The sequence below is a fragment of the Mycteria americana genome, chromosome 4 (genome assembly GCF_035582795.1).
Source record: "Mycteria americana isolate JAX WOST 10 ecotype Jacksonville Zoo and Gardens chromosome 4, USCA_MyAme_1.0, whole genome shotgun sequence".
In the NCBI taxonomy this organism is placed as follows: domain Eukaryota; kingdom Metazoa; phylum Chordata; class Aves; order Ciconiiformes; family Ciconiidae; genus Mycteria; species Mycteria americana.
The window spans coordinates 42,117,473-42,129,798 of record NC_134368.1 but is presented as its reverse complement, the minus strand read 5'-3'; the positions used below and the strand labels follow the sequence as shown (position 1 = coordinate 42,129,798).

The window sequence follows — 12,326 nt, the reverse complement described above, 5'->3', positions numbered from 1 at the left end:
TTTATAGCAAGCAACAAAACAAATTATTTACGTATCATGGTATTTACAAGATACCATTAAAAGCAAAGTTTGTGCTCTCAACAACTTTTTCTGTTGTGAACTGGACACAAAAATGTCAGGAAACACGAGGAAACCCAAAGACAGTATAATTCTAACACTTGGTTTTAATTAAAAACTTTTTCTAGACCTTCTGCCACATGTTACTTGTATATATTATCAGGATACAGGACTGAATAGGAATTTCACTAAGGCTTGTTAACCCAATATTCAAGGCAGTCCAATGAAGAGAGGAAGACCAAACAGACAATAAATAGGGAAGGCTGTGAAGTGCAGGTGACATTCTTTCAGTGAAACCAGAGTGACGGCACTTCATAGCATGAGATTCCAGAAAGCAATTGAAGGCTCTGTAAGGATAATTAATCCTTTATTTAGTTTCATAACATATTCTTAATGTATAAACCATCAGGAACAGCTGCTTACTAGATCTAAAAAGGCATTAAACAACTACAAATTAAATCTTTCCTGAAGAAAAAAAAAAAAGTTAGCTGCCCCCCAAATGAAGGTCCTATGTGTATCTTGCAGGCTTTGTTCCCTTTGCATTTCACCACAGCCAGTGAAGTTCTGTGTTAGTATCCTGAGCTGAATTTCCTGGTTGCAAAGAAGGTAATTAAAAAAAAAAAATTCTGTGATTCACCTCAGGCTGGTGAATATCATGACATTCTAACTCATTCTATAAATAATCCAGTATACGATGCAGGACTGTAGCCAAATAAAGCGCTCTCTGATGGATTTGTAAGTAGATAGGAAGGTGGATCAGCTGAAAAAAGTTGTTATCTGAAAAAGGATTGACTTCCAAGGCTGCCTGTGAAATAGCTTTAGCCATGAAATATGTGCCAGAACAAGAAAGGAAAACCACCAGATGACAAAATGGGATGGATAAAGTGCATGACACAACAAAACAAAAAGCTTTCCTTAAAACTCCATTGTCATAACATATTCCTCCGCTGGGTCCGTGAACAAAACACTTCCCAGGAAGTGCAATGCAAGAGCAGGAGGTCGGCGAAAGTTATAGACGGGGAAGCAAATGCAGCTGCTGTAGATAGAAAATGAGAGGTTCAGAATGGGGTATACAGTGCTGAGCTGCGAGTAGGAGCAGCTCTGGACAATGTGCTGAGCACAGGATGGAAAAGTGCATAGGAACGAGCATATTCTGGGGCTGAGCTGAGCTGCATATAATTGAAGCGTTCTTACAGACAAGCTACTTTAAGAAAAAAATGATGTCACTCTTTTTACATTGCAAAAATGTAGTCTAGCATACCCTCGTGATGGGAGTGCAGATACAGCGATAGGGCCAGGAGAGCTATGCTTGAGGTTAACTGAATGCCTAACATGTGTGTCCAAGTGGGAGGAAGCTGCGGTGAGACAAGAAATGAGAGAAATAATTCATTTAGTGTCTGGCATGATGACTGTGAATTTCTTTAAAGATGATTTCTGTGTATTGTGTAGGTTTGTGGGCTTTCGTGTCTGTCTTTATTGCTGCTACAAAGAAGTACATCTCTTTGCTAGGACTAAATTATGATCACTTCAGTTTTGCGAGTATTAATCAAGAGAAGGCATTTGCAAGCCTTTCCCAGCCACATATCCTTTGAGGGTTTTGAAAGCTATAGAATGCAGTTTATCTGTCATTGCGAGGCCGTGCCAAGTTCCATGATGCAGTGAAAGCAAAGTCATACGCTGCAGCTGACACTTTCCCACTGACCTCAGCTTGTTGCACTGCATAAACAGAAGCTATTACAAGTCAATATGGTTCTTGGAGCAGGGTTACGCTGAAAGGAGCACAAGAAAGTTTTCCACGTTTCTGCAAGGTTCAAAGCAAACGATGTGCTTTTTCTGTCACATCAGCAGATGAGGCTGTCATATCCTCAGTTCACCTCATAAATAACAGCCACAGAGCATGGCTGTATAAGGCTGCAGTTCAAAAGGATTGAAAACTGACAGCAGACACTGCCTTTCTTCGACATGCTCACCTTTAGCCATGCTTAATGGTGGGTATGTTTCGATTTAATACATGCCTGTTCGCTTGGTGACTCAGCACCCAGACTTGTAGAACAAGGCTTGGAAGGGGAAGCCACTGGGGCACCGTGACAGCTTCTGAGAGAAGGCGCAGACCTGGGAGCGGGTCGATGGGCTTGAGGACCTGCCGCAAACCTTGCCGGGGTTGGTGGCTTCAGTTAGGCAAGGGGATTGAAAGGAATTGGCTGTGGGCTCCAGGGAGCCACCAGTGATCTGGAGGTGGTGGTGGGCGGCGGGGTTGTTTTGTTTCTTCCCCCCCTATCCCTGGAGGTAAATGTGGAGGACTGGAGAAATAAAGCAGGGATTTATTGGGAGGGAGCAGATTTACTGGGAGCTGGTGGGCAGGCGAGCGCTAACCTTCTGCTCCTTCTCTGAGCTGATCTGATCGCAGGGTGTGCGGCTCCTCTCCCTGCCTGTCTTTCTCTCAGGGTCTACAAAACAGGCGGTGGGGCCGTGGCACCCTGTACTGGAGCATTTCATTTCCTCCCTTCCCCCCGTGATCTGCCAACGTAAACAACTGCCTACATTTACCTAAACCGAAAACCAGATCTGCCTCTAATCATGTTGGGTGACTGTTGACATGTGTAGAGTTTGATATTTTGATAATATTATATGTCCGTGATAATACTTCATTACAGTTATGTCCTTGGCTATAATTCTTTCAACACAGTCACTTTTGTACAGCCCTTTGAGTTACAGGAAAGCATTGTAAGGCCAATTTTGCTCTGATGTTCACATTACAATTCCGAAGATTTAGAATTAATCAGCATTCGATATACCTCCAAGAAAGAGTGAGCAATGCATTTATTTCTCTCGTGTTTTCTTCTAGAGGAAATTGTGTGTGTGTTTGGGGGAAAGGGGAGAAGACTTTAAAATATTTTTTTCCCTGTACAGCTTTTCTTGTAATTTGAAACCATTACTGATGTGTTGTCATATAATATTATACTCCTCCGTTTTACAGACTTTCAGTTATTTCCCTGATCACTTACCTAGGCAGAGTGGAGAACATTAAACTATGACTTGCAAATTACTATGCTGATCAACAGTCCGTATTATGAATCTGTGGGGGTTTTTTTCTCTCTATATAGAAAAAAGTATGTTGGATTGTGTTTTTAGTTTAATTTCTACAAAGTAAGCTGTCTTGTGATTTGAACAGCAGGAACTTGTTCTTATATTTTGAATGATCAAAACTGGTAGCCTACCATATCTTTCACAAAAGGTAAATTCTCTGCCTATGTCCTGTCTACTGTTTGCAAATTCACAAATGTTATAGAGGAGATAATATAATATTTTATCATCTGCCAAAATGAAGGTTTAGTCCTGGTTTGAAAATGCGTTTTGTGACCTGTAAAATCTTTAAGAATATTTCCAATACTTTCTTGAAATAAAATTTTCCTTTGGATCAATCAAAACAATTCATTTAGATATACATGAAATGTATTGTGTTGATGTTGACCAGTTTTTAATAATTATATAAAGTAAATTTAAAGTGGCTTTAGAAATAGAACATTCTGACACTTGAAAATATTTCCACTATTTTTGAGACCAAGATAGGAATGTGTTTGCAAAGTTGACCAGTGTTTTCTAGAAATTAGTTCTGAAGATCATGGGGACTAACTGTTAACTGTGCCTTTGGTTTGAATCCTAAAAATAGCAAATTACACTAATGAAAAAATACTTATATTCTGCGAAGAAGGTAGGGAATGAGTGCTTCTTCGGAAGATCCTATGCCCAGACTAAAAAGCAGTTTCTGTAGTCGAATCTAATTCCTAGAAAATTTTCAGGAAGAAGTGCCCGACATATTTCCAGTGTCCAGCATTTTCAAAAGATGAACATTTTGAGTCTGCCAAAGCATACATCTGATGCATCTCCCTTCCCGTAATCCTGAACCCATAAGGTTCTGGGCAATACGAATGTACCTCTTTTCCTGCTGATCCTAATGGGAGATGGAGGTGGACAAATCTACGCAGCAGCAACTGGAAGTGTGGTGACTTAATCCTTAATGAGAATTGTAAGAATGTTTTTCTTATGCAATCTTATCATTAGACTGTCATCAGTAGTCGAGACACCGCTATAATCCTTTTAGAGGTAGTCAGGATTATAGCCTTTCTTGGTTCATTTAGATTCAGTTTACTACTGATGTTTGGCCTCCAGGCAGGGTTATTGCAGTGTCTCCAGATGGTAGAGTGTCTGCAAACCTGCAGAGCATGCAAGTTCAATATCTCCTTGCGTGCAGAGTTCAGCTTAAATCTTCATTGTGCGAACAGCATGCACATCTATTATAGCGCTCATGCTTCTGTTTTCCAGCAGAATGGTGGGAGCTCTTCCCTGATCACATGTAAATGTCTCTCCCATGGAGGTTTGCATCTGAATTCCCACTATGGTTGATATGGAGGTATTTATCTCAGATCTAAAGTAGGTCTGAGGATGCATGCCCAAACATTATCCCCTTCTCCACAATATCTCTACAAGGAGATCCCTGTAAATACCTAAATTCAGATGAGGTGAATGCCTCCTCTCTCTACAGCACTACTACAATTTGCACTGTCAAAAACTACCCACAGGTTTGAGATAAAGCTGAAGACCTCTTATTTCTCATATTAGCCTGATCTCTCTCTTCTTTTTATTTTAATTTCTTGTCATTTTATGTGGAGTGGGAGAGGGTTGTAAAGACAGGCACTGACTCTGCAGGTGTAGGAGCTCGGATACATGTTTTGGAAGTGGAAGACACAAGGACTGAGTGCGCAACCTGAGAACAGCTTCTGTTCTTCCTCTTGCTGGCCCAGTTAGTGTTTAACCAAAGGAGAAAAGAATTGACATAAGAATCAGGCAAGAACTAGATCCAACTGCTGTCTGTCTTTCCCATGAATACCCAAACCACTGAGCTTGTTGTGAAAGCCTCCCTCCCATTCTGATTTTATCCAGGTCATCCACCTTGGGCCTGAATTTTTTTCCCAGCAGATGTTAAAACAAAACCAACCTTTTGCTTGCAAGAAGTTTTGTTTTGATGATTCAGCATAGTCTGAAAAGAAAAGAAAATGTTCCCAATCAACTTAGTTAGATAAACAAAGAATAAAGCAGTGTTGGGAGAATATAATTGACAGAATAGTAACCTGGTTGATTACAATGTCAGCTGCTGGTGTTTCATTTACTAAATTAAATATTCATGATTTTTTTTTCACTTAGGTGTTCAAACTATAGACGGATCTTTTCTTTCTCAATGAACCTTTCATCCTTTTACTGACATTTATTCTTCTTTTTATTCAATTAACCCAGAAAGAAAGCTTCTGGCAAGGCAAGTCAGCTGTTGTCTGCAGAAAAGAGACATACAAATCTTGTCACATAGCTTTTATTTTTATGGTCAGGAACCCTCAGGCCTAGTATTAAGGCAACTTAGGCTTGTGTGGAACTTTACTGTCTCCTGCACACTCTGAAATAAGATTACATGATAGAGAAGATCAATTTACTGAGGACATTTAAGCTCAGAATATTAAGCTTTTTGTGCAATCACATGTCCTCTCTAGCTGTGTGGCAGAAAAGCTAGCCACAAGATCCTTGACAAATTAGATATTACCACATCTAACTGTGTATATTTAAGCTTATCAAACTGAATCGTTGCATTGTAACTGTGCTCTTACGCAGACAAGGACTCCATTTAATAAATGCAGTGCCATTTAATAGTAATTAATCACCCAACTAAAATGTCACATTAAGGTCAAAGAGACCAGAAGACAAAAAGAAGAGAACATTAAATTCAGCTGACAAACATAGGAAAGGAGAATATAGAGCCAAAGAAAGTTCTGGGACATTGGCACTGGTAAAACATTTAATCCAAACTTCTTAACTTTCCGTTCAGTTCAGAAGTAATCACATTCACTTGGTTCAAAGCAAGGTCATTTTTGTAACTTTTAAATGAAATTTCCTCTTTGTGTATGCAGTGACAGCCCATTGCAAGCTTGGAATTGTTGGTGCATTTTACAGATGTGTTCTCAGTATTTGCTGTTTCCTTCCTCCCTGCTTCTCTCTTCTTTTTTCTTTGCTATTATGATATTCTTCATTTGGGTGGAATTTTCCTCAACATATCCTGAAATAGAAACACTTTGGAAATGTAGCTTTTCTGAGATGGAATGAAATAAGTGTGTACAAAGAAAGAGAGAATAAAAGACCATCTCCAGTCATGCACTTTACTAATTTGAGAAGTACTTCACAAATAAACTCTTCCTAATATTTGAAAATTGTGGCAAAGTTCAAAAGCATGCTGCAGAAGTTTTTGATACAACTGCTGTTGATCCTAGAGCTAATGACCAGAACCTAAGCATCTTAGAAGTTCTCAGGTTTATGGAGTATATAATACAGAACTTGATTTCATGTTACAACTGTGTAATGCTTCAGCATTGAATAGCAAAAAAAAAGAAATTATGGAGTTGAATAAGAAGATTATTTGTGAACAATATTCTTATAAACAGAAAATCTATATAGGGGGCTCTGTTTCAGAGGAAGTGCATTTACCACCTGCAGAAGTAAAAATTTATGCAGTTGCTGGTACTAAAGGTATGGAAGGTTGCAGAAAAGGTAAATACCCATTGTTAATTCCTCTTTGTCAAGACGGTGTTTATCAACTTCAGTATAAGCATATGAATAGGTTTATATATGTTTGCATTCTCTCTCACAGAATGTCCCTTTTCTTCTCCTTTCTTTCACAAAATGTAGAGGTAAGCAAGTGCTGTCCACTTTTAAAAGATATATTTTGAAATGCCATGGACTAAATAGACTACTTGCTGTGCATGAAGAAATAGCTAGTAAAATAGAGTCAAGCATGAAAATGTATTATTGTCAGCATATGTTACAGAGTTCAGACAAACTGCTTCTAAATAGACTTGTTCTTTAAAGCATCTATCATTTCTCCTTCCTGTTCCAGAGTTCTCAGTTTCATGTCCAAGAATTTTTGTATTAGTATTGTGAAAAAGAGTAATTCTTCAAAAATTACTCTACATTTGGCAAGATCTATCTTTATAACTTCTGCGTCAGTCCAAAGAATTTTGGCCTTTCCAAAGGTTAAATATTATCTTTCAAAATTGTGTAACTCTGGCTTTGTCAGGAAATGTGTCCATTTTCTAAAATAACTTTTTCTTTCATTACCTTTTACGTGAAAAAGTTATAATGGGCCAAGTAATTATAAATTATTTGTTTGTATATGAAAGCCCAAACTCATGATATTGAATTATTTGGCATTCATTTCTGACACTTAGCTGCATGATAAGTTTTGACTTAGTACTGGTCGTGGCTGTGACACATCAAGGGAGATATTTTCATGTGTGAAATTGAACCGCAGTTTATGGTGCTGGTTACCATGCATAGACGTACATTTCAGTTTTTAATGAAGGCTTTGATGATGCAAAATTTGAGAGTTGTGATGTTAACATCTGAATGATCTTTACAGGCTTTGTAGATGAAAAAATACCATTCTCTTTGAGTTATCTACGTTTGTGCTGATTTCCGGAAAAGCACATTTCTCCTTCACACAGTTCACTGTATTTCCACTCAGCTTCCATGGCAATGCTATAGACAAGAGTCTTTCTCTTACTCAGCCCTGACAGTCCTCCAAGAAAAGCTCTCCTTTGCATGTTTGGCAGTATAGATTAAAAGATTGTGTTTATCTCATAATCCAGTGGTTTCCAAACCGTGCTCTGCATTCCAACCTAGTGGGCCATCTTTAGTGGTGCTTGGCTAGCCCACGGTCTGCAGCAGGTCCCGTGCTCTGGAGGGGCTCCATTAGGGACTACATCCTTTGACCGCGGTGCAGCACCACAGCCTTTTCCAAACTGTGTGACCCATAGCACCTGGAACACAACAGGGTCCTACGTTAAACTTCGCACATGTATGAATGAGCTGCATGGGAAAAAAACAGTAGGGACCCCTTCTCATGAAACATGTGAATGAGTGAGAAGAATTAAAGTCACCTGGACAACCTAAATGCTAGAGATTCATAACATTGGGAGGTCACTTCTGAAACGTAATTCCAATTTTGTGCTTTGATTATTAAAAGCAACCAGAAAACCACATCTCAAAGTCAGTTCTGTCATGTGGAATAGTGAAAGGCACCAACAGATATCATAGGCAGTTGTTTGTTCTCAAAACCTAGTTTACACTTTGTTTGAACAAACAAACATTTGGCTACATAGCAACTGGTAGCTGTAGTAGTAGGCAATTTGCCTTTTTTAGGCTATTTTCAGCAGCTAGAGGACAGCTAGTCATTTTTGTAAGCACATTTCACAGCTTATAGCAGAAGCAGTTTGGAAACTTTGAACTAAAGTAGAACGTTCACCAATATTTACAACTTTTTTGCTCCTCAGCATGCCTGGAATGATTCGTGCCCTCCACCTCTGCTTGCTTCTTGCATTCATCCTTTCATACACCCTGGCTCTGGCCCTTTCATACACCCTTTTCTCTGACTTTGCCTTTGATTTCTGCCTTTGGTTTCCTTCCCACCCTATTTTCTGCCCTCTCTCACCTTTCCAGCTCTTATAAACTTGCTGCATCTCCAAATATGCCTTCTACTTCTCCTGGCTCTGCAGGCCAGTCCTTTTCCTCCATTGCCTATCTGCCTGGAGTGCACTCGGAGTGGAAGGGCTTTGCTCTCACCTCTGTCCTTTCCAGAGACTGCTCTCTTGCTATCTGTTCCCTCAAGAAAGACTTTGTTCAGCTCCTTGTAGCTCTAAATTGAAACATGCTTTTGTGACAGACTTCTCAGGGAGTAACTAATTCTCGTACGTACACTCCGAGCATGCACAATACAAGCTGTTGTGGAGACTTTTGGTTAAATATGGGTGCAAATACTTGTTGCTGTTGCTTGGCTAACCTTGCCAAAGTACACTGTTAAACAAACAAGTACCCAAAAAGAGACAGCTGGAAGGGAATACCTGCCATAGGAAAAAATTTAGCTTGGTGGTGAAGTTTAGCAATCCTATAAGCGAAGGTTGTGATGGGAAGCTTTTGCCCCTGCCGCATTGGTTCTAGCAATTCCATCTGTGGCATATGTTTGTCTACTGGAAAGAGAGACACAAGCTCTGCGCATGTGTGATTTATTATGAATGGCTTCCTAAAACCTGCAAGTCTGAACACGTGGCAGGGAATAGATGCTTCTTTCTTTATATCCCATATATTTGAAGCACTTTTAGAAAATGTTTCTTTGTGAAGACGACTTATTAAGCAAAAATCCCATTATAAAATGTGTCTTCTTCTTTTGCCAGAAGGTTTGGCTCTGATGTATATAACACTTTGTTGTCTGTACGTGTTGCATTCTCTTGTACAACAGTATGGGTACGACATGGTATCTTCACTTTCTGCCTATGATTTACCTGTGCTCTGCCCGTCTTGTCCATGGAGTTGTTGCCAGAAGCTAGGGCTTTCTAAATCCAAAGAAATACAGGGTAGTTTGCTTTCTAAATAAAATATTGTAGCTTGACTTCTACTTTCCTATAACCAAATGTGACTGTGACAGGAAAAAATGAACACTTTTTAAATGAATTCAAGTTTAGTTTAAAAAAAAAAAAGTCTCGAGCTAGTATCTGTCAGACCTGCCTGCATTTGACACTCTTTTTGACAGTGACATAAACCCACTGTTACAGTTGCCTCACTTTAAGTTCCCAAGAAGTTATTTGCCACAGTAGATCTCAGTGCAGAAATAAACCACTGATCCAAATGCTAATTTCATCTTCACTGAGTGTTTGCACGAGGGTGATTATGTCAGTGCCTTCCCATAACTAGCAAAAACTGAGGCGCTCCCCTATACGAACTCCCACCCTCCCCATGAGCAAGGCCCAATTTAATTGGGTTTTCCAAGCTAAGATTAATGTAAAAATCTAACCACGATGTCATGAATTGGGACAAATACTTTTAAAATTCCTACGCATTTAGCAATCTATTTGTAACACAGGGAAAGAAGTCCACTGGCTTGCAACGGGGGATGACTGTGCCCTCAATATAGTCCTCTCCTGAGCCTCGGGTGACACCGGAGCCTTGAAAGACGTGCCCTCACCGCATTTGTGATGGGGCTCACAGGCAGCCTGAGCAAATGCTGTACATATACATGTATGCATGTATCTATACAAACGCTGTACAGCCCAGTCACAGTATGAGGGAAGCAGGCAGGTGCACTTGCACTGCCAACAGAGTCCCTTTCTTTCCCAGGCGGTCGCCCACCTCCTGAGCCCTGCCGTAAGGAGCTCCCTTGCTGTGGGCTCCTCACCCCCCCAAGGGGATGGCGTTCCCCAGCCTGTGCCTGCGCTGGGACACGCTGGGTGTCTTTTATTTGTTTTCTTTCCCAGCGATACTACCCCTCTGAGGGCAGGCGCTTTAGTGAGATGGATCGCACTCAGGTAACCGGCAGTTCAAGGAAGTCCTTCCCCGGGTTGTTTACACCAAGGCATTTTAGAGCAGCCATTTAGCTTCCACCCCATCCCACCCCGCTGACCAGCTGTAAGTGTAAAGGCCGCCAGTGGGCCCGCGGGTCGCTGATAAACTAAACCCCCATTTGGCAGGCAAGGAAGCCGGGATGATAAGGATGTTGATTTATGTTTTATCTGTCACTACATTTTCAGTAAAGCTGGGCAGCCAGCCTTAACGGAGCGAGGGCTGTTATCACCTCTCCTTAGCCCTTTAAGTGCAGCAGGCTCTTTGGTGTCTCTCGCTGAACGCGGCTCCGTTAATTGCGAGGGTAAACAGGACACACAGCGCCGGCCCTCACCGCGCTTTGCTCAGCGGCACTTAGCACAAAACGGGCAGATTTGGGGAAGGAGTCCGGGTCCGGGGGGGCAACACACATGAAAGAGAGTTCGTAGAAGTACTCGGCATTTCCTAGGCTTGTTTCTATCATTTAAAATGTATTGCATACCTTGAAGCGAATGTAATGGCTGGCTTAATTGGAGATAACTTCACCGAAGTGGCCATAGTTAGCATTTATGTCAGCAGTGAATGTGCCCTTTAACGCTGTGCACCTCAGGTATGACTATTCAATGTAGGAAAAATCTGACAACATTAATTACCGGGGAAATAAATGTTGTGAATTATATGTACGATTATGTACCATTTTCCCCTCATTTTGGAGGTGAGCGTTATTTTTCTGAAAGCATTGTAAGATTTTACACATTATATTTAATGGCAAACACATTTTTAGTCTTGAGAAGCACCACGTGCCTTTTGGGGCCAGTAGAAGTGCCCACAGAGAAGAGGGTGAAAAGAGCTGGGAGAGAAACATGAGCATTAAAATACTGAAGTACTCCAGCAAAATCAGAACATGGAAAATCTGAAAAAAAAAAAAAAACCAAACCAAAAATCCCTAAGCAATTCATGTTACATCCTATGCAAAATGTCAAAAATACAGCTCTTTCTTTTCCCTCATCCCCTTCTGATTTCTTTTTCCTTTATTCCTCTCCCTCTCCCCGAATATTTCATCTTACCTTTCAAGTCTGTCATTATATTTCTTTCTAAACAAAGCTAGAAAGAGAAAAAGAAGCTAGTTCCTGCTTGAGGTCAGTGGGAACTTTGCCATTGATTTTAAATAGGTCCAGAAGCGGACCCAACAGAGCATTTTATAGCTTCCTTTATTTATATTAGGTTTTATTTTGAGCAATGTGTCTTTTGTATGACTGCATTATTTCCACAGTGAACACTGTAATAATGACCTCGTATACATTATTATATACACACGTACTGAACAAAGCATTATTGATAGTTATAGTCTTTTAAACAAGAGTAAAAGACAATTATAAAAGTACGGCGCAGGGATGCTTATGTGGTGCTGGTTCAGTATAGGATTAGTGTTCTCTGTAAGTCTCCGCCTGGTGTTACTCCATACTGATTTTCAAGGATAAACAGGTGATTAAGAGAAATACAGTAATTAATGCATTAGTCAAGGAAGCCCAGGCTGCAGTTTCTTTGGTATTGTTAATGATGCCCATAGACAATCTATTCTTTCTGATGAGAAAACAGGGAAAAAAGTAACCATTCTCCAGACTGGAATACAGTAGGAACCATACTGAAATATTTGAGCTTAGTGTCATTAGGCTGGTAGGCTAAGGATAACAATGCGAAGTTTGGCAGAAATTTGGCTGATATCCAGGGCTATCAGCCATGGAGTGTGCTGGCTATTTGTTACACGATTCAGAGGCACAAATGATGGTAGGGACTATTTCTGTTTCTTGTTGAGGACAGTTATGAATCCTGAGTTCTTCTGAAAACTGTGTCCAAGGAAT

General features: G+C 40.4%; 1 long non-coding RNA gene across 4 annotated transcripts in view; it reads left to right on the top strand.

The window, feature by feature from the left end:
• The first annotated feature begins 1,820 nt into the window (after positions 1-1,820).
• The window catches only part of LOC142409137 (uncharacterized), a 46,443-nt gene continuing 35,937 nt past the window's right edge, over positions 1,821-12,326 (top strand). Inside the window, exons 1-3 of one of the 4 annotated variants that reach the window (XR_012775518.1) lie at positions 1,821-2,045; positions 2,502-2,864; positions 6,568-6,645. This is a non-coding gene — a long non-coding RNA (uncharacterized LOC142409137). Of the gene's footprint in view, positions 2,050-2,501; positions 2,865-6,567; positions 6,646-12,326 lie in introns of all 4 variants that reach the window. The other 3 variants (XR_012775517.1, XR_012775515.1, XR_012775516.1) reach the window with 3 other exon arrangements.